The sequence below is a fragment of the Lepidochelys kempii genome, chromosome 1 (genome assembly GCF_965140285.1).
Source record: "Lepidochelys kempii isolate rLepKem1 chromosome 1, rLepKem1.hap1, whole genome shotgun sequence".
NCBI classification, from domain to species: Eukaryota; Metazoa; Chordata; order Testudines; family Cheloniidae; genus Lepidochelys; species Lepidochelys kempii.
Window position 1 is genome coordinate 190,222,549 of NC_136380.1, and position 18,946 is coordinate 190,241,494.

Genomic DNA, 18,946 nt, shown 5'->3' on the forward strand with positions numbered 1-18,946 from the left:
CCCGTTTGCTTTTTTGACTGCTGCTACACACTGCGTGGATGTCTTCAGAGAACTATCCACGATGACTGCAAGATCTTTTTCCTGATTAGTTGTAGTTAAATTAGCCCCCATCGTATTGTATGTATAGTTGGGGTTATTTTTTCCAATGTGCATTACTTTACATTTATCCACATTAAATTTCATTTGCCATTGTGTTGCCAATCACTTCGTTTTGTGAGATATTTTTTAAGTTCTTCACAGTCTGCTTTGGTCTTGACTATCTTGAGCACTTTAGTATCATCTGCAAACTTTGCCACCTCACTGTTTACCCCTTTCTCCAGATCATTTCTGTATAAATTGAATAGGATTGGTCCTAGGACTGACCCTTGGGGAACACCACTAGTTACCCCTCTCCATTCTGAAAACTGACCATTTATTCCTACCCTTTGTTCCCTGTCCTTTAACCAGTTCTCAGTCCATGAAAGGATCTTCCCTCTTATCCCATGACAACTTAATTTATGTAAGAGCCTTTGGTGCGGGACCTTGTCAAAGGCTTTCTGGAAATCTAAGTACACTATGTCCATTGGATCCCCCTTGTCCACATGTTTGTTGACCCCCTCAAAGAACTCTAATAGATTAATAAGACATGATTTCCCTTTACAGAAACGATGTTGACTTTTGCCCAACAATTTATGTTCTTCTATGTGTTTGACAATTTTAGTCTTTACTATTGTTTCAACTAATTTGTCTGGTACTGATGTTAGACTTCCAGTCAGTAATTGCCAGGATCACCTCTACAGCCCTTTTAAAATATGTGTGCAGAAACCAGGGCCATTAGGAAAAGGAGTTCCTGTAGGGATGGAAGGAGGTGGCTCAAACCTTGGATGAATTTTGTCCAAGGTTCACTAGACAGCTTGTTGGCTTAGTTTTGGGTTTGTAACAAAACATTAAAACAAGTGATTTTGCCTAATTTCCTGTTTAGGTATGAAAGTTTTGTACACAGTAAGTATTACATGGGGGGATAACTAAAAACAGTGAGTGATATTAAATTGTGTGAGTGGCAATATACCCAACTATGAAATGAAAAGTTAAGACATTTGAAATTTCAAATCAGAACAAAGTCAAGGAAATTTGAAATTATTGTCAAAACTTAACATTAATTTAGTGTCTTCATAACTTCAGTATAATGGTGAGAAGCAAGGATTGCTTTTATTTATGTATGTATTTGAGTGTTTGAAAGGCATTGGTATTATTTTGTTCATATGGCTACCCCCAATCTCCAGCATTTTATTATGTCGCTTTGCCATTAATTTCTGATGAAGAGTCTTGAGTGATTGTGTGTGTCATAAAGAATGTTGATTGCCTTCTTGTGAGAGGTGGCAAAAATGTTTTATAGAGTCTCTGTCTACATATGAAAATTGAATCATTCGATTGTTAGGGGTTGAAATAGATAGGCCATTCTCTGAGTGGGATTTTATTTCTGCTGTTGGTGCATTCTGTTATAGTTCATAACTTTAACATAAAAGAGGTTAAATTACCTGTCCTGATGATTTATAAAAGATTCCAGACCATATCTTTTGAATCTAAACAAAAACAAATCTCTTCTGTTTGTTTTATTAGTTTTAATATTCTCTAGTACTATGAATTGTGGGTTCAATTTGATTCCCCTGCATGCCTTTCTTACCTTTTGAAAACAAATATCTGGTTTGGACTACTTTTGATTATTTTCTTTACCAAATTATATGTTGATGTATTTGTATTACAATAGCAGTAAGGGGCCCCAACCAAGATTGGAGGTCCATTGGCTAGGCACTATACAAACACCTTATAAGACACTGATAAAAACCTATATAGTATTAGTTATAGGAGAAGGAGTAATATTTCTGGTAGGCGCTGACCTTGTTCTATTCTGTAGTTGAGCCTAAATTCTGTTTCTCATGCTATTTTATGAGGAGATTATGTTCTAGCAGCTTCTTGCTCAGTGCAGCACTTTGGAAATCCTTAGATAAAAATTAGGATTTTGTGTTGAGGGCCTTTATTACTGATACTTAACTTTTATATAAAATCCCTTGACAGGCATTAGCTGCTCTGGTGTTATCTTGCTTCTTTGGGCTTAAATGGCTAAGTTTTCACCCTGCTTTAAAATCTTTTTGGGAAAGTGATGTCTTTCGTGTCCTGTTGTAACACTAACACTGTAACCTACTAAAAGAAAACATATATTTCAATGTGAATGAGAGCAGAATTTGATCCAGTGTTTCAGACTTGCATATTTGAAAGCAAAAAGTGAGACAAATCCTCTGTAAATGTATTGTTGGAGAGAGGTTCACATACTCTACAAAATTTTAATCTGAATGTTGACATTTTTAGTCAGTGTTGTGAGCTCTTATGATGGTATTGTGCATCTCATGATGTTTGCCAGCCCAGGTCTTGCAGTACTGTGAGTGTGAGAAGCTCTGCTTACATTTAAAAAGAGAAGGTTTCTAGTTCTCATGGATGCTGAAAACTTGAACCCTAAAAGCTGAAATGCCAGAAGGTAAATAAGACCGACACACTTGGCTTAAAGAGATGATCACAGTGTTTTTTTTAAAAATCATGATTTTTGAATGCTTGAGGATTAAATACCAAAATATGTTAGTTTTGGCTGATTTCTGGCCCTGGGAGTGAGGGCAGTGTAATCTAACTGTGCATTGGGCTGACCAAGCCCAAGGATGATCAGGCTTAAGCACAGTCTAGAAGGCGGATATGTACTCATTCCACTAGCAGGTGGTAAATATGGGGGAAGTCATGCAGGTGAGCTCTCTGGACAGGCCTATGTGGCTTCTCTGTGCCTTTCTCAGCCCCATTCTGGTGCTGTGCAAGCTGCTGCAGCCTTGGATCTGCAGAAAACCTTGCAGTGCTCCTGCAGTATTCTTTAGTTGGGGGGTGGGAGGCTACGGAGAAGAAAAGAGAAGGTCCTTGTGTGTTTGGAGGCAGGGGTGAAATCATTCAGAGGGTGCTAATCACCTGGTGGTATTGCTGTTCTAATTTTAAATCTTTTATTCCCCAAAGGGTTTCACTCCACTATTTCCCCCTCTTTACTGTCTCCTCTCAAAAGCCTTTGGAAAAAAACCATCTGTCTAACTTGAGGTCTGAGGCCTGCTTCATCTCATGCCAATCCATGCCACTGATGGGTCCAGACAACTGGAGTTAAGTGAAAACATACAAAGCTGCCACCCCAATTCCCCTACCAATGTCTAGTACCAGGAGCTGAGTGCGCTCTTGATCTGGGCCTGTGCTGAATTGGAGATTGGAATCAACCTTGGATCCCTGATTTCATGGTGCCCCACACTCATTACCCTAGCAGTGGATCCCCTAATCCTTAATTGTCAGTAGTTTCAGAACCTATCTTTTAAAACTCATTTTGATTTTAAATTTCATAGAAAAATCTTAGTTGGTAAAGTGCCTTGAGTGAAAGTTGCTGTATAACAGCTAACATAAGGCTATACAGGTATCTCCTCACAGCAAAATGTGCCCTCTTCTGGGCTGAAACAGAACCATGATTAATAACATTCAGCAATTAAATATAGCCATTTTGAATAGGAACTGAAGAGGAAGAGTAATTTAGCTAACTGAAGTGATAAATAAGCAGAATGTAATAATTCAAGTTGGAAGTTGGTCACAATATATGCTTAACAATTATACTTGTGACAACTCCATGGGACTAAGTGACCACAAGTATTCAAGAGTTTGAAGAATTACTATCGTGCAGTAGGTTCTGTCATACTAAACCAATGTCCCGCCATAGTGTTGAGTGGCACCTAATCAATAAGCATTGTTCTTGTGGAGTCTGAATAGTTTGGGATGACTCCAAGCCAAATGCTGACCCAGCTTAGTTTGTGGCCTTTGATTGGGTCACAACACAAAGTAGCATGATTGCATGCAATTGGTTTAAATGTCATTTACATTGGTCTGAATATGGTGACCACATTTAAAGTTTTGCCATTTGAAAGGTTGTGCTAGTTTGAAAATGCACCTTCCCAATCAGTGGAAGCTTTTTCAATTTGCACAGTGCAGCGGGGGTGCAATACAGGTGCATTTTTTGGGGACAAAATATAGTTTCTCCTTTAATAAAAGCTTTGTTCTAGAAAAGAATAAAAATCAGGCAGATGGGCAGTCCATGGTATGGCGTGGAAAAAGGTGAGGGACTGCAATACCGTGTGGTCCGAATCTCTCCTTTACTACATGATGGAAACAGAGGATGTGATTGTCACCTCACAGTGGTTAGAATGAGCAGTAACTCCACTGGACTCGGTGGAGTTACCAGCCTAGCACTGTGCTAAGGAGAGAAGAATCAGGCTCAGAGTTAGCTAGTACATTTCAATCATGAGGCCATTTTAGGAGAAAAGAAAAAAAATAGCTCCTTTGCTTACTTTGGTATGAACTAGACCCTTCTGTAACTTGTGTAGTGTATGGGGGTGAGTTATTAACCTTAGGGGAAAGGGTGGTGGTATGTACTTTGCAGAATGTTTGAGTTTTGTTCTAGCACTTTAGGGATCCATTACATTGATGATCATGAAGAGCTCATTAATTTATATGGGGCTTCTTGTATTATTGTCATAACTTGTCTAATGTACAGTGCATACTGCTCTTCGTAAGCACTGAAACCTCACACCATAAAGATTATGATTGTGCTGCATCTCAGGAAGCAACTGCTCCACTATACAATGTTCATTCCATGGTATTAGTGTTATTGCCATTCTAATGCTCAGTTAAATTTAGAGTAAAGGCTTAACACCTCTCAAATGGTGTTTGTGTACTACAAATCGCATACAGAGTGAAATTAAATGGGATGAGTGTGTACGTGTGCTGTAAAGAAAATAATTTCTTATCTTTGGAAGGATCCATTTTCCAAATTCTTAAGAAGAGGCTGATGATGAGCCTGCTACAACCTTGGCTTACAGAAGTAGTCTTTTAGCTCATGCAGCAGAGGCTCATGCGTTTAGATCCAGAGGTCCTAGGTTCAGTCCATGCTGCCAGTGACCTGCTGGGATGGGTTAAATATGCAAGTGTAGTGTGCAGGAATTGGGAAGAATGCCTTTCTATAGCCTGAGCCTGAGTAGGCTTCTGTCTGGAAGCTGTCATGAACAGAAGTGTGTGTATATCGTTAGTAAACACTGTAATTTGGACTCCAGCTGTTCCTACGTGATTCCTTCATATTACATTTGTTGCATTGAGCACAAAAGACTATAGATGTTAGGGAGGATGGGATCCTAATTCAGCAACACGGTGGAATAGAAGGATTGCAAAGGCCTACTAAAACTGAAAAGGAAATGGCAGCCTCTAGCTACTGGGACTGACCAAACCCCACATACAGGCGGGGGGAGAGGGAGGGTGGTTAAATATCTGGCTGTTAGGGGGAATGGTGTCACATGATAGCTCATTAGAGGACTGTCTCATCTATAGCAAGAGACTGGAACTGTATATAATTGCTAATGATATAATTGATGAAATAAAGGGGGCTGTTCTACTCATGATAGAGGGGCCTAAGACTTAACTCGTTACGCATCTTAACAGCTCCACAGCATTTGCTGAGACTGTGGAAATTCTACAAAATCATCTACCACTAAAGCCTGTAGTTGCAGTAGGTGCAAAGTATTCTGCTTTTTTAGAAAGTAAATCAAAAAGAAAATGTAACAATTTCTGAACATGGCTGAATTAAGGAAATAAGTAGAACATAGCGAGAGAGTTGAAATGATGCATTAAGGGAAGCAATCCAAAAATATCTATTGACTAAGGCTGATCTGATTCTAAAATGTACACTAGAAATTAGTGTATCAATTAAGACAGGTACTAAAGATGCCAAGGAGCTGCAACAGCACTGTAAAATCTGTGCAACAAACAGAGTAGGGATCAAGTGGCACAAACAGCATGGATTACATTCAGACTGTGTGCTTTTGTTGTGGAAAACAGTCTCACAAAGTAAATTATTATTGGTTCAAGAACAAACCCTGTAAAAACTGCAAAAAACTGTGATACTCAGACAAAGTGCAGGTCAGTGTAAAAAACACAATAGCCACCTCAAAAGGGCAGAACCAGAAAAATTCAGTTTAATCAGCTTGCAGCTGACATGAAGTCCTCTGAAAATGTTATAGCATATCTGCAACTGTTTAATTTAGAAGACAAGTGAAGTGTTGTTTGGATGTTTTTCACAAGTAGGAGGATTAAGACTAGATACCGGGTCCGCTGTTTCTGTAATTTCATAGCAGGATTATCAGAGACCACTTAAAAAGATGATGTTGCAGAAAACCTCAGTGCTACTAAAAAGAGATGGGGAAATTCTGGCTTCACTGGAAGATATAGCAAAGGTAACAAGCTTTAACAGCATGTGCTAAACTGCTATGATGTGAAGTGAAGGAATCTTGCATTATTTGGTAGAGAACAGCTGAGTGAGCTTCAGATAGATTAAAAAAGCATACAATGCACGTAGGTTTTTTAAAAATGAATTCCAGCCCAAAACAAAAGTTTGCCTTGAAGAAAAGTTCAGCTACTATGTTTCAGGATGCTATTGGAGCCTTATAACATAGACAACTATAAATTATGCTTGAAGAGGAAACAGTTGCTACATTTTGCAAAGCTTGTCCAGTATATTTGTACGATACAGCCAAAGTCAGAGGCAGACCTTCAGCAATTACAAGACTTGGGAATTTTATCCTAGATTAACTGAAGTGAATGGGACAACTCCTACAGATCCAGTAATGAAAAAGGACAAATGGGGCTGTCCATACCTGATTTCCAGGTTACCATTAGCCCAGTATTGCATGCAGGTCAGTATCCTGTACCTAGAACAGAGAATATATTTGCCATATTAGCTAGTGGTAATTTCTCCAAGATCAGCCTAACACAAATTTATCTAAAAATGGAGACTGAGGTCAGTAACAAGAGGTACCTCGCAATTTACAGGCTTATTTCAATATAACCGGTTAGTGTTTGGAATAGCATCCACTATTTGGCAGTGAGCCAGGGGCCAGGTATTCCTGGCACCCAGTATTACTTGGACAATATACTGGATAGTGTTGAAGAGCCCCTAGAGAACCTCCAACAGGTATTTGTGAAACTGTCCTAGTATTGTCCTGGAGAAAACGAGAAAAAATGTACATTTTTCGAAGAGTCATTTACCTATTGTGGCCATACAATTGATAAAGATGGCTTGCATAAATCACGAGACTAATCTGAAGCTATCCTTATGGCATGCCAACCAGTGTCAGGATTAAGTTCATTTTGGGGGGTGGTCAGTTATTACCATAGGTTTTTGCCTAACCGAGAAAGGGTGTTATATCCTCTAAATGAGCTGTTAAACAAGGGACAGATATGGTGTTGGGTGTTGGTTTACACAGTGTGTTAAGGTTTTTGAGAAGGTTGAGAAGTTTATATCATCTGAAAGGGTCCTCACACGCTACAATGCATTTTTGCCTATGAAGTTAGCTTGCAACACTTCTCCATATGGAATGGAAGCAGTAATTTCTCAGTAGGGTCTTCCATCACATGGAAAGGCTCACTGTCTTTGCTTTAGAGTTCTTACCTCAGCAGAACAAAAGTATGTCCAAATTGATAGAGGAGCTCTGAAGTTAATTGCGGGAGTCAGTTTCATCTATATCTGTATGTGAAATGATTTGATCAGGTTACAGGTCAACTTCTAGTTTCAACTTTTAACCCAAAGGAGGGAGTACTGACCATCACAGCAGCACAGTTACTGAGATGGGTGACAATGTTGAGTGCTCATTGTTCAAAGTGCCCACGAATATGAGGATGCAGAATGCTTGACCTGCTAGATATTGGAAGCAGCAAGTCAAGCTACTGAAGTGGAACCAGAGGTAGTCAATATGTTCTATGGCACAAATGGAACCAGTGACAAACAGCATCGTGCAACGTGAAACTAGAAATGATCCAGTGCTGCTAATGTGCCTGATGTTATGATGAATAGATGCCCACAATAATTGATTGTAGCTTTCTAGTCTTAAAAAAAAACACCCCAAAACATGTAACTAGATATAGATGTTGCCTATGTGAGGCACCAGAGTGGTGATTCCTACGCCACTTTCAGGTCATGCCTAGTCCATGAATTACGTGAAGGTCATTTTGGGAATTGTAAAAAGGGAAGTCCTTGCCAGGAGTTGTGTGGTGGCCAGGAATTGATATTTAAGTGCAGGAAATGGTAGAATAATGCAAAGGTTGTCAGCAAATATAAGACATGTCTAAATGGACTCCGTTGCATCCTTGGGACTGGGCAGCAGCCACATGGCAATGAATCCATATAACTTATGCTGGACTATTTGTGTGACATTTTTTTTTGCAGTAGATTCCCATTCTAAATTATTTAAGTACTTTGTGTGAACTTAATTAATTCAGCACAGACAGTGGAGGTGCTAAGACTATATCCATAGATAGTAACTCTGAACAAATTGTAAAACACAATGGAACCCTATTCATATATGAAGAATTTATATTTTTTGTTAAAAGGAAGAATATCAAACCTGTCACATCGGCTCCTGGCCGTCCTGCCACAAATGGATTAATGGAAAGGTTTATCCAGATATTTGAGCAAGTGATTTGTGCTATGGTTCTGGATAAAGTTAGTGTATAACACAAGCTTACAAATTTTCTCTTGGATGTTGTACACCAATGATACCTGTTGAAAATATTCCACCTACAATACAGCCACAGACAATGACTTGGTGTAGAGTCACTTGTTGTAGACTCACTGGTATGAACACTAAAGAGCCTGGAAGATGTGGCTGATATAGGTACTCCAGAAGGTACACACAGTGTTCCAGATGCTCTTGTGATGCCTATGGCTGTGTCTATACTGCAACCACAGGTTATGATTGCAGCTTGAGTAGGCGTACCTGAGCTATCTTTTAATCAAGCTAGCTCAGGTACTGGAGCAGTGAACCCTGGCAGCATGCACGTTAGAGTGTGAGCTATGCAAACCTGCCTGGAACTGTGGCTTACTACTCACAGGGCTAGCTCATGCTGAAATGCACTGCTGCAATGTCACTGCTCCAGTAACGGAGCTAGTGAGATTAAAGCTAGTTTGAGTACGTCTACTTGAGCAGCAGTTATACTCTGTGATTATGGTAGGGTTGCTAACCCTTCAGGATTGTCCTGGAGTCTCCAGAATTAAAGATTAATCTTTAATTAAAGATTATGTCACGTGATGAAGCCTCCAGGAATATGTCCAACCAAAATTGGCAACCCTCGATTACAGTATAGTTATACCTATGAGGCGTTATCCAGATAGAAGCCAAAATCCACCTCTTAAACTTAATTTGTAGGATCTTGTACATTTAATAATACTAATTGCATTTGTAATCATCTTTTTTACTTTAAGAGGGGGAGGATTATGTGGTATGTAGGAATGGGGTAATATCCTTTTAAATAGTTTGAGCTCTCTGGTTGTACTCTTTTGTTTAGAAACATTCCAGAGTAGCAGTGTGTACATGTAACTGGGCCTTGAATATTGTCGGTAGTTAATGCAATGTTTTATTAAGATACCATCAGCCTTAGGCCATAGTGCACAATAAAAGATAAATACAAATTTTAAAACCATCACAGCAGTATGTAGTTAGAAAACATGGTCATTTGGACTCAGTTGTGCGCCTGTGGTTGTTTCTCATTTCATTTGTTTTGTAAAAGGCAAAACAAAAAACAAAACAAAAACACCCTTCACAAATAACCTACACAATGTTATACTTCTATACTATCCTTTGTGTTCAAGTAAAATAAAATGGCTGTTAAAATTCAGTATTGCCCAGTACGTTGTGATTTTACGTGATTGTGTTCCCAGCATATCAAGATCAAAGATGCCTTATTTTTTGATCAGGCATACGCAGCTGGTTCTGTGGGGTTTCCTGAAGAAGTACAACTGGTTTAAAGCCTCACAAAATTGGCAAAAATATCTCCCATTTCCATCAAAATTTATCATTTCAGCACAAAAAAGTCATCAACATTCTGAAAACTTTCAGCCAGCCGTAATAATCTCTGAAGCTTGAAAGGCATGTAGAAACTGGTATTGTGAGGGTTTGTAGCCATGTGGAGGGGAATGGCCCTTTAAATTTATACAGCCCAAGAACTGAGGGGACCTCCGCTTTGCTCCCTGAGGATCTTCAGTACATCTGCAAGGGAACTTCTTGCCCCCATCCCTTTTGGAACATGGAATTGTACTGCCATTGGCTGCTTAGGTTCATCTAAATTGTAGCCCTTTTGCGGGGCTTTGATGAAGGGGAGGAGAAGTTACATGCAGCATGAGGTTCATCAGTTTTTCCCTGGTGGTAATTTCAGCGGATACAGAAGGGATGATGTTGCATAAAGTACCCCCTGGATCTCTCAAATACACCACCACATAGAGGTTAACTATGAGACAAACAGATTCTTTTTACAGTTTTAACTATTTCCTTACCTAATCCCTACCATCAGCCCTCGCCTCCCTTCTTGCATGCATGCATACACCACAAGATGGGGACCAGATATGTCCCTTGTGAATGAACTCATGCAGCATCTTTATTATTAGAAAGAGTCCTGATGGAGCACTAACAGAGACTAATAACTTCTATGCTTGCATAGTTTGAATGCTAACCTCTCAAAAGACTGCATAATCCCCTTGGTAATTTATTTCTTATGTAAACATCTAGAATGTAAAACCACCACATATTTAATAACAGGTTTCAGAGTAGCAGCCGTGTTAGTCTGTATTTGCAAAAAGCATCCGATGAAGTGAGCTGTAGCTCATGCAAGCTTATGCTCAAATAAATGTATTAGTCTCTAAGGTGCCACAAGCACTCCTTTTCTTTTCACATATTTTAATATGTACAGTAAAACCTCAGAATTACAAACACCTCAGGATTGGAGGTTGTTTGTAACTCTGAACAAAACATGGGTGTGCTTTCAAAAGTTTAGAACCGAACATTGACTTAATACAGCTTTGAAACTTTACCGTGCAGAAGAAAAATGCTGCTTTTAATCATCTTAATTTAAATGAAACAAGCACAGAAACAGTTTTGTTACTTATCGAATCTTTTTTTAAACTTTCCCTTTATTTTTTTAGTAGTTTACTTTTAACATGGTACTGTACTGTATTTGGTGGTTTTTTGTGTCGCTGCTGCTGCTTGATTGCATACTTCCAGTTCCAAATGAGGTGTGTGGTTAACGGATCAGTTTGTAACTCTGGTGTTCATAACTATGAGGTTCAACTATATAACCATGTATTTTTCTTCCCCATTCTGCTTATGTACTACAGTGTAGCTAAAAATTCAATATAACAACAGTGTCAGTATTTAGTTTTATACATACTTTTATATTAAAAGAAACTTGTGAAAGAAACAATCATTATATCACAAACTAGCTAGTCAAGGAAAGTATGAATTTTCACCAGTCAACACTTTAATTTGAACTAGTCACTGCTGTAATATTTATATATGCAAGCTATAGGTTACCCTTAAGTCCCCAGATTTTCAAGCATTAAGGGCTAGCTTTCATACCTTTTTAATAAGGTGAAATTCATTCCCTGTGCAGAGGGCCAACACAGAGCCAATGAAATCCACTTAAAGCCTCAGAATAGGGGAATTGCAACAGTAATTAATAATTATTACAATAAGACAGAAAAGTAGTGTCTATATACTTTGCACTTGGGAAACTCATGGGGTCAAATATATAAGGAAAATAAGTAATATCAATTATAATATCTAAATTATGTCTAGAAAAGCGTTATTCCAAATCACTTGGTCCACCAGCCCCTTTTTGTGGGATAATTTTACCCTAAAGACAAATAAAATGAGGATTTATATCTACAGTATTTCCATTTTAGAAAAGTATGTAAATGAAACCAAATAGCAGCTTGCTGGTTGTTCTGAAAACTATAATAGGTTTATGTACACTGAACAGCATTTTGCAGTTACAAAAATAAAGGTAGTGCACATCCCCCAAGGTGACTCTATCTTGCGTAGGTGGCAAGCTGTTATTTCCTGCATGTCATATCTGGGCTGACTGCTTAGATTGTACAACAATCAGGGGATTGTAAGCATTGTAATGAGGCACATTTGACAGGCATCTGATGGCACATGCAGTTGAACAAGATGCTGGAAAAAAAGGTTATCAAAATATCATATATTTATGGGGAGTGGCATTTTAAGCATAGCTCTGATGCACTTTTTGGAAAGTATATGAAAATGCATCTCAAAGGAAAACAAGGTGGATCACAGTATCTTGCCTGGTAAGTAATGGTATACAGATGAAGACTCTTTTATAAGGTATATTCCGGAGGATAAAGGAAGAGATTGCACTAGGACATAAATACAGAGCAGTCAATCCATCCAGTAGATAGAATTTCACAGGGCTTTTACACTCATGCTGGGGGGAAAACTTCAGTCGGTGACTGAATCTAACAAATTCTCAAACCGTTTAAAGCCACAGAGAATGGTTTGATTGTGCCACCCTGCTATATACTTAACTGTTCTCTTTGAGCAAAGAAAGGTGGAAATTGTTGCTTGTGTGCTCATGTCCATCCAGTCATCATGTCAGACACTTCAGTAGCACAGGATTATTTTTAGTTTTGCTCAGTACTATGGCATGTGCCACTGGCAGTGGTTCAGTTTGTGCCATACAGAACGTATTGACTGTCTCTGGGTCTGCTTCAGAAGCCTTTCACCGCCATGTCTGCATTCACGTATTGATGGGTATTTTGAACACAATAACGTAAGAGTACACATCCAATAATTTAATCAATTTCTGAAACTCTGCTGCAGCCATTGAGTGGTACTCCTTTCTTTGGGTTAAAAATTGAAAGTAAAGGTTGATCTATAACCTGAGTAAATCATTTCCCCTACAGATATTGGTGGAACTTTTTATCTCCCCCAAATAAACTCAGAGCTCTCTCCGTCAATACGGGTGACAGCATTAATGTATTGGATGAAGTGATTTCTGTCTATAGTTGGTATATTTTGCCAAGTTTGAAAAACACTGAATTATTTTGGGATGAAAGGATTTATGTAAATGCAAGATTATTATCATTATTTCCACTGTTGTCATACCATTTACTTAATGGTATGTATTGATGGGGCAGAAGTGCCATTTGGTGAGTTCTCTAAGGCTTGGTCTACGCTACAAAGTATTACTGGCATAGCTATGTTGGCTAGGAGTGTGAAAAAAATTACAACCTCTAGCTGACATAGCTATGCTGGCAAAGCCCCCAGTTTAGATTAAACTATACTCATAGAAAATAACTTTTGTTAGCATAGCTAATGTCATCTGGGGAGATGGTATAGCTGTGCCAGCCAAACTACCCCACTGCTTCTCCACTAGAGGGCTTCGACGGCATAGTCTCTGTAGTGTAGACAAGCCCTAAAAGACAGAGGAGATCATGAATGCCACTTTGCCACTTCTGTAGTGTTCAACAACATGAAAAACGCAGAGCCCAACAACAATCATACTACAGTACTTGAGAGAAACCCCCTAAAAACCAATGCACCAGCACTACTGTAGAACACAGTATTAGACCTGACCATGGTAATAAGGAAATTAAAGCTGATCAGAATACTGATATTTGTTTGTCTCAAATGGAATCAAAATATCAACATTTTGAGAAACAAAACATTCCCCTCCAAAAAATTGATTTGTAAGCATTGAAAGGTGTAACTTTGATATTTTCAATCAAAATAACAAGATGTTTTGACATTAATCTGAATCCATCTGAGCCCTTCATGAGTGTTGTACTTCACCTGCCTGAATTCGTCACTATGAGCTGGGCTCTCTGCATATCCTACGATACACCATGGCCTTGGAACTCCTAGGAAGGCACACTTGTGGCTCAGGCAGATGCACATATTATGTGTTTTCTTTAGATTTTCTCAATGGAAAATAATTAGGAAAAAATCCTGCAGAAAGTTCCCATTTTGCACAAACCACAGTTCCTGTCAAAAAGCATTGTTGGAAAATTCCCAACTAGCTCTAAAGGAAATACAGCTCCTGCAAGGGTTATTGAAGAATGACTTGAAGTTTTCCTTTCCTTCATTAGCTGAATGTGATTCTTCAGTACTGCCAATTCTCAGTGGCCTGTACAATGGGGAACTAAGGTTCCTACTAGCAGGGCTGAATGAAATCACTGGGAGCTGGAAATCACTAACTTGTTTCACTTAGTTTGACACCTGTGAATTTTCAGGACCCAAATTCTTTCTTCAGCTTGTGAAGCTTACTTCCAGCTCTGACTACTAGGGCTTCAAAATGTGGCAGATTCAAAATTTTGCACTGATGGGTAATGATTTAAGACTCATGTATTTCCTTCAACAGCTGAGCTACTTTACATGGTATAAAGAGTATAAATAATAAGAGCTGCTGGGCAAATAAAAAAAACTTTCATCAAAAAAATCCAAATGCAGCTAGGTAAAGTACCTTATATGTTGGCAGCATTTAGTATCTACATCATAGATGAAGTCTTCAGAGGTATAAAAGACATAGTCAAAATTCATTGGTCCCTCCCTTTAATGCTGTACCATAATCAGAGAATGACAGATCCCTCAAAATAATTTAACAGCAAGGCAAAAATCCAAAATACGTCACATAGAGCTAAATCCTGAGGTCTTTTGTCCTCAATCCAGCAAATTTCCATTAACTACAATCATGGAGAAGGGGTTTCCTGAGCAAGGAAAAACTCAATAAGGACCTCCAGCATTTGGTCTCTTTTGCGCAGGCAGCCTGTTGAATACACTGAAGCAAGAGGTAAGTGACATTACATATTTCACCACCAATAGGAAGATGTAGTTTACACAAGCCTCCAGCATTCTTACCATTCAGTCAAGCCTAGATTTCAGCCCCATCTATGCTGCTGCTTGCACTCTTGATTCCACCGAGGGAGTGTCACCTTTGGTGAATTGTGGCTGTAAATTCCATTGGCGTAGATAAGGCCAGATAAGACTCAGGGAGCTCAGTCTATTTAGCTTAACAAGGAGAAGGTTAAGTGGTGATTTGATTAGTCTGTAAGTATCAACCCGAGGAACCAATATTTGATGATGAGCTCTTCAGTTTAGCAGAGAGAGGTATAATACGATCCAATGGTTGGAAGTTGAAGCTGGACACATTCAGACTAGAAAGAAGGTGTAATTTTTCAACTTTGCGAATAATTAACCATTGGCAAAATTTACCAAGGATCATCGTGAAGTCTCCCTCACTGACTATTTTAAAATCCAGATTGGATGTTTTTACCAAAGATCTGCTCTAGGAATTATTTGGGGAAGTTCTCTGGCCTGTGCTATACAGGAGGTCAGACTAGTTGATCACAGTGGTCTCTTCTGGCATTGGAATCTATGATGTAAGCAACTGGCATGTTAATTACCTTGCACCTAAGAAAGTTCACTTTGTCTCTGACCACATGACATCTACCACAAATGAAATTACAGAAAATACAAAGCAGAAATCCACTTTCAACATTTTTTGAGCTATAATTCTTCTGCATCAGTCCCATATACCAGTGTCCTTTTAAATATTTCAGTACATTTAAGTCTTGTGAAATGTGGTGGAATTTACAGCCCTAGAATGTGGAGCCTTTTGTTTGTTCATATGGTAGGTAGCGTACACCCAAGTGTCTTAGTAACTACACATCTGCAAAGCTCCTTTCTTCTTACCTTAATTTGGGCCAGATCCTCAGTTGATATAGGAGACCTTTTATGATGTTTAAATTTAGAACGTGTAAGGTGTTCAGATACCATGCTTATCAGAATGCTACAAATATCTAGATAAGATGAATCAGTGCAAGTTTCTCTACACTACCCTTCCATAAAGCCTCAAACCTGGCCCAGGTGAACTGTCCCTTGAGCTGTGAGAGTTCAGTCTCCATGCTTATTCAGCCAATCTCAGTTTACAGTTTCCACTGAGGAGGCCAGTTATGCAGTAGTGATGATGGATTTTATAGAGTGCACTCCTGCACCTGGGCGCATAACTGAAATCACTAACTAATGTCACACGAGCTGCCAGATATGCTTCAGATGAGTGAACTACAGGGTAAAGAGTCACCCATTAACAGTTCCCTGAGCCCTCCCTCCACCTTCTACCTTCCTTAGATTTTCACATTATATCCTTTGGCCAATTTATCCTTACTAAGTCTAGATGATGATTGCCCAAATTCCAGCCTGTCTTATAGAAGGAACCTTAGTAATAATAACATTTTAAAAAGAAGTCCCCTACATTCCAGGAAAGACCAAGATACTCTGGGACAGATCCTCAGCTCTTGGAAATCAGAGTACTTCCATTGTCATCAATGAAGCTATGTTGTTTTACACCAAGTGAAAGAAAACAGGAGACCTTAGATGAATTCTCTCTCTTCCCCTCCACCTTGCAAAACATGTCATCTGGCCCTTTGATATCACCTACCAATTGCATATATACATCACATATCCTCTTCTCCACCCCGTACCAATGTACTACTATTTATCCACTTTTTAAATTTTCCTCTGTCTTCCTTTTCTTACCACAGCTCTTACTTTACCATCAGGTACTTTATCTTTGTGTTAAGATCACCTGTCTGTTGCTTACACACAGTGATCTTTATCCTTCCACTCAGCAGAGTCTTTGCTTGCAATTGACTATTGTTACATGGACTCATTAATCCTTTAAAATAAATTTACATTTAATGGTAGCATGTGTGTCCATGAGTGTGTTCTACTTTTGTTTGAGTGGCACTTATTTTTCATGTTAATAAATGTGGCTTGTATTATTAGCCCATAGAGTTCTGGCACGTCCAGCTGTGACCTGGATCTAAAGCATGCGTCTGGCTATTTTCTCAGACATCCTTGCATTCTAATCTAGAGTGTGTGTCCGACTATTGATTATTTTCAAAGAAATCTGTTACTATCAGAAAGTTTTAAACAGAATTCTGACCAGACAAATCATTCTCATTAAGCTCAGCACTGTTGAGTATCTATGAAGTGGCCCAGATTTTCATGGATGAAAACTAGGATTCAGTCATGCAAGGAGGGATGAGTTGAAAGGTTACAGCTCACTGGGTCATGAAGACTAGAGCCACAAGTCATGATTAAGTCACAAATACTCCACTGATGTTTGAAAAGCCATTGGGAATCCTTTGGAAAGAAAATCACTTTTTACATGCAAAGTATGGATTGGCCTTTGTTAAGAAAAGCTTCTTTTTCCTTAACATGTTTTGTTAAAAGATTACTACTTTCTAGTACAACTTTTTTTTCTCTAAAACACCTCTGACTGTGGCACCTTTAATTGCTTACACTCTGAAATTTCTTTTTTGCTTAGTAATCGGAACCTACAGCCTGCAGAGAGAAATGTAAGCATATTGATAGCCATGGCATGGTGACAGTGCTATTCACATGTGCATTAACTTCCAACTGTCATGCTGGGAGCAGAATTTCTTTCCACTGTTTCCTTACCCTTAACTTTGAAACTAGACTTTTTAATAGTTCACATTACTGCATCCAGAATAAGAGTTTCCTATCCAGCAACATTACATCATTGTACATTACGGAAAACATCAAGTATTCATGCTCCACTCAGCTATTTGTTACCTTGTGAGGTAGGTTGAAAAGACTATTATCTAATTATTATCCAATAAGCTAATTAACTAGTGGTTAACAGTGCAGCATTTTATCTACAGTGATATCAGATACCTGACATGGACCTCAGCAGACATCCATGCTCCTCTGCATGGATAGTTTCCTCTGTTGTGTACTTCACCCTTCTTCTTGGATTTTCTTTGTCCAGGAATACTGTTGTGTCAGTGAGAGACAGACAATGTTGCTTCCAATAATACTATTACTATAGGGCAGTAATAGGAATGGTAAATGTCAGGGACCCTTCATATGAGAAAATACATTTGAAGGAAGCAGCTGACTCCAAGAGCACTAAGGACTCATGGGCCAAAGTCACAGGGTTTACCCATCCCTACGCCACGCCTACACCACACGCTGGAGTTGGAAGCAATTTTTGCAATTAGACAGGCATTTGGCTGGGGGCAGTACGATCAATTATGAATGTTATACAAGTTATCTGAATATGTATGAAAGGCAGTGAATGGTTTGTTATCTAATGCTAACTACATTTTGTAATGACAGGTTTCAGAGTAACCGCCCTGTTAGTCTGTATTCGCAAAAAGAAAAGGAGTACTTGTGGCACCTTAGAGACTAACCAATTTATTTGAGCATAAGCTTTCGTGAGCTACAGCTCACTTCATCGGATGCATACTGTGGAAGTATGCATCCGATGAAGTGAGCTGTAGCTCACGAAAGCGAGCTGTAGCTCACGAAAGCTTATGCTCAAATAAATTGGTTAGTCTCTAAGGTGCCACAAGTACTCCTTTTCTTTTTGCGAATACAGACTAACACAGCTGTTACTCTGAAACCTGTCATTGTAAGGAGAGTGATCACTTTAGATAAGCTATTACCAACAGGAGAGTGGGGTTGGGGGGGGGCGAGGAGAAAACCTGGATTTGTGCTGGAAATGGCCCAACTTGATTATCATACACATTGTAAGGAGAGTGATCACTTTAGATAAGCTATTACCAGCAGGAGAGTGGGGTGGGGGGAGAGAAAACCTTTTGTAGTGGTAAACACCCATTTTTTCATGCTTTGTGTGTATAAAAAGATCTTCTATACTTTTCACAGTGTGCATCCGATAAAGTGAGCTGTAGCTTACGAAAGCTTATGCTCAAATAAATTGGTTAGTCTCTAAGGTGCCACAAGTACTCCTTTTCTTTGTACATTTTGTAATGGTAATTACAAAAACTATGACTATAGATTCTGGCTGTCTTGCCAAGTGGTCAGCTGTTTCTTCTGTCAGTTTGTCATAGGTTTGGATCAGCTCTCAAATAAATGTCAGCTAGCCCATTCAAATGGTCCAAAGTTATTTTAATGTGTCAGTTGTTTGATGGATATGTCAGTTACTTAAGGTCAGAGTGGACCTTCTCTAATAGTTGTATTCACAG